Raw genomic sequence first — 4,626 nt, forward strand, 5'->3', positions numbered from 1 at the left:
CTGGTTGCTTCTTTGATACAGTATAAACCTGCCTGCCCCTGTTTACTTGGGTGAATTAATTGTCTTTAAGTGAGAGCTGGTGATGGAAGTAAGCAGCTTCGTTTATTTGGGATGTGTCGGCTCTGAATGCTATTTAATTAATGGCTCTGAGCTTAGATGTTACAAATAAAAGTACATGTAACCAATGGATTAAAATAACACAGTGTGGGGCCTGGAGAGACGGCTTGTGGGTAAGAACATTGGCTGTTCTTCCAGAGGATCTGGGTCCAATTCTAAAGCATCCACATGTAAATCTCAGATCTGACACTCTCATACAGACATGCCTGTAGGCAAAACACCAATGTACATAACATAAAAATAAATACATAATTTTTTAAAAATCACAGTGTGAAGGAAAAGTGTGTGTGGTGGGGCATGTATTGCAAAAAATATTGATTTCCCTGAGCAAGCTGTAGGTGTTCTGACAGGGGCGGCTAGTCCTGAAGACTTTTCCATGTCACTCCATACTGACAACCAAAGCATTCTGTGCTGTTGGGAAACTTGTTTATTTTTTTCAGAGGTGTTTCCTCACTGGTGACATGAAATATGGCTGTAGGTGATCTTTCAAGTCTTCTTTACCAATAAAATTGTGACTGTGTTATTTCTATAAAACAGATTAGAGATGATGGTCAAGTTGTTTTATGGTGTGGCTTTTGTGATCTTGTTCTGGGAAAAGCTACTTAAGAAAAACCTGTCCATCTTCAGAGAAGGGACTAAGAGACTCCCAATGAGGCTTTAATCATACGCATAGGCAGGACAACTGCACATTCAAGGCAGCCTAGCACCTAGGAATATGACACCAGAAGATTTTGAGTTCTGGGGCAGACTAGACAACATAGTGATAGCCAGTCTCTTTAACCAAAGTGAAAATACAAAAAGCAAACAAAATAACCAACTGACAAATTAAAAAGATAAGCATATACGTATCAGATTCCAGATGGGGAGACTCTATACCTTCTTCAGTTTAGGGTAAAAGAGAAATAGCTAAGGATGTCACTGCTGATTGGCTAAAGCAGGTCTGCCCTTTTGAGGACTGAAAAATATGCAACAATCTGACACTACCAGCCAGAGAGAGCCAACTTAATATGCAGGACTGACATGTAGGTAAAAGAGTTTGAAAAACTGGGTGCCATTAGCTCACCAAAAAACAGTCAGAATTTTCTTTGTGTTTATATGTATAAAATGTGCATATGTGCATGTATGTACATGAAGACCAAAAGATAACCTTGGTGGTCATTTTCCAGTTGCCTCCAACCTTCTTTTTTGAGGCAGGGTCTCTCAATACCCTGCTACTTACTAAGTAGGCCAGATTGACTAGCCAGTGAGCCAAAGCTATATACCTGTCTCCTGTTAAGATTGTGAGTTCTTGACACCCAGCTTGTCTTTTCAATGTAATTTCTGGGGATAGAATCCAGGCCCTTGGGTTTGCATGGCAAGCACTTGGCTTGACTGAGCCATCACCCAGTCCCTGACTACTACTGCTGTGCATGGCCCTGTCCTTCCCCTTCCCTCACCCATGTAATCCTTCCTCTGGGCATTTCCTCTGGCAGCTATTACTGATTTGTGTTCTGATTTCTTGTTGATCATTCTAGCTTGTTACACACAGAATGACAAAGGCAAAACTTAAATAGGAACGACTTCACCAACATGTCTCAGCTGACCAGAGACAAACTCACGCCCCAAAACAACCCCCACTTCTTTCCTTCCACGTATCCCAACAAAGAAAAGAAACACATAGCCACTTTGTCTGTTTTTGATGTATTATACAAACAGAACCCTTTGGAGAAGCAGCCCTAAAAATAGGTAAGCACAAACAGATCTTAATATTTCATGAGCTAAAATTTCAAGGGCTTGGAATTAAAGATCGGCAGGTAGCCAGAGATATATGGAAAGAAATATTTACTGCTACTCAAGACCTATGCTTACAAGTAAACACCGTTTCCCTGGGAATCTGTCTTTATACTGTGGGGACACACTGGTGGGACATGGTAACTGATTATGTCTCTACTGAACCTTCTTGGGAAGACACTTCACTGTAGACTGTTGGTGTGTTTAAATGTTTCTGAAATTTTCTTCTAAATTTCCTAGAGGCTTGATGACTCTGTCTCTTGTAAATTTTTTCTAGCTGAATAACCTATTAATGGGACTGTGTCCTTATAGATCACATTATTTTTTGATAAAGTTTCAATAAATTTTGTAGGAATTGTTTATTGTTTATTGCGTATATGAGTGGCTTTATCACTAGACCAACCAACTCACAGCAGGGTTCACTTGTGCTAGTTTTTTCTACTCCCAGAGTAAATGTCTTTCCTGTATTGACTCTGGGGCTGGGAAAGAGAACCAGATTAAGGAAGCTCATTCATGCCTATGCAAGCTAATTTAGGATTGACGTCAGCAGAGCCCTCTGTATCAGGGTCTTGGAATAGTCTCTGGTCCACGATATCAAAAGCCACACATGCTTCTAAAGCTTATTTCTGAACTCAAAATATTTCGTTCCTTATCCAATTTTGAGGATGATTCTATTCATTCAGAATCAGTTTTTTCCCAGTTTAGAAATGAAGCATTCTTATGTTTAAATCCCACATAGTGATCATTTTCAACCAGAAACTCATTTGGACTTTAGTAGGCCTAGGTTCGAGTATAATACCTCTCACTTGGGATGTACTTTCTTTTTTGAGCAATATCCTAAGTATTTCGTTTTATTGCACTTTCTATTCCATTGTCTCTTCACCCAACATGCTGTCATTAGCAGACTAAAGGCGTATGCATGCAACTGAAGTTCAAGAATAAAACACACACAGAACTACTTGAAAACTGCTATTTAAAAAGTCAGTAGAATGTAATGTGTGCTTCACTTCCTTGGTCATTCTGCAAAGATATTTACGTAAGAACCTCATTTGTGGTATCCCTTTCTTCCCTTTCTCTTCTAGATTTTTTTTTTTTGTGATTCAAACTGTATACACAAAGTGATGAATATCTTCAAAGATAATGAAAGTATTGGATTGTGAAGATATAAGGGAACAGAACACTGTTAGGGTTTCTACATAGAGAAATTAGCGTATTGGAGGTCAAGGAATGCTGCAGAAATCACACCGTGCAACAGATCCCACACAAGAGATTGGAGGAAGGGGAAGAAAGCAGGAGGGAGGGATGGAAGGTCACACACACACACACACACACACACACACACACACAAATAGGGGGTGGCAGAGAGACAGAGATAGAGAGGATACAGAGAGACACACAGTGAGAGGCAGAAAGGACACAGAGACAGAGAGAGACACGGAGAGGAACAGAAAGAAAAGAGACAGGACACACACACACAGAGAAAGAGAGAGAGACAGAGAGACAGAGAGAGACAGAGAGAGACAGAGAGAGAGAGACACACACAGGGGGACACAGGGGGACAGAAGGAAAGAGAGAGACAGACACAGACAGAGCAGGACGTAACAGTAGGAACTTTTTAAGGGGACACATGTTGTCTTTGGCAGCTGATGATGAGACCACAGGTGAAGGTGAGGTACGTGAGGACCTGGTTCCTAACAAACACTCCTGCTGGACACTTAGCAGTTCTCATTTCCTTCAAGAAAGCAACATCAACAAAAGCACTGGTGACTAACGCATATACATCTTTTTAAATAAAGGAGAAATTTTGCTCCTTTCATGTAAAATGGCAGAGGAAAGGGCTCAGTGTGTAAAGTCAGCCCAGATCACATGGTAGTAACCAGCTTCTGTATCTACATCCCTTTGAACAACCCTAAGCAAAGCATACAGTGGCAAAACTTATTATTTTGTGAGCAAAGAATAAATGTAAGATTCTATTTCAATGGAGGAATAAGAAGAAGGGCTGAGAAATAAAGTTTCTGAAATGGTGAGCCTTTTACCTTCCAAACAGACTCAATTTTCTTTCTTTCCTTCCCTTCCTTCCCTCTCTCTGTCCCTCCCTCCCTCCTTTCCAAAATCGTCAGGTCTCTGCTACCTTAGGTTCTAACATGATTTACTTTCTTTCTTTCCCCTTTTAAGATGTTGAATCACCTTCTGTCTATATTTTTTAAAATAATGTTAACATTTCTTTCTTAGTCTAAAACGATGCCTCTCCTTATCTCCATGTTCGAAAACACATACTGCTTGATTTACTTCTTCCCAGTTAAAGATACATATACAAGGCCGTCAGAAGACTGTAGTACGCCTGCTTTTGCTTTGTCACCTCTTATAGTAAAATTCTAAAGACATGCCTAGACAGCTTTCGCTATGAAATCTATAGACTATCCCCTGGTGTGTCTATCCATGTTCACACACATGCTACGTTTGTCTGCCATATCACATGGAAGGAACATTTGTTTTCTTTGCCTTATATCAGTCATACTTAGGGACAGGGCACTGAATTCCTCATAGAGAAAGTTGGCAGTAGATAGAGGCATATTTGTTTGTCTTACCCTGGGTAGTGATGCCAGCATGTGGCAGATAGGAACTGGGGACACTGCCAAACACCCTGAGCATGGGGATCACATCACCATGTTAGAGTTATGTGGCTAAAATAGCAACCTTAACCAAGAATATTGAATACCTTTGAAATACTTATGTATC

This window comes from Grammomys surdaster, unplaced genomic scaffold, assembly GCF_004785775.1.
Source record: "Grammomys surdaster isolate TR1022 unplaced genomic scaffold, NIH_TR_1.0 125460, whole genome shotgun sequence".
Lineage (NCBI taxonomy): Eukaryota > Metazoa > Chordata > Mammalia > Rodentia > Muridae > Grammomys > Grammomys surdaster.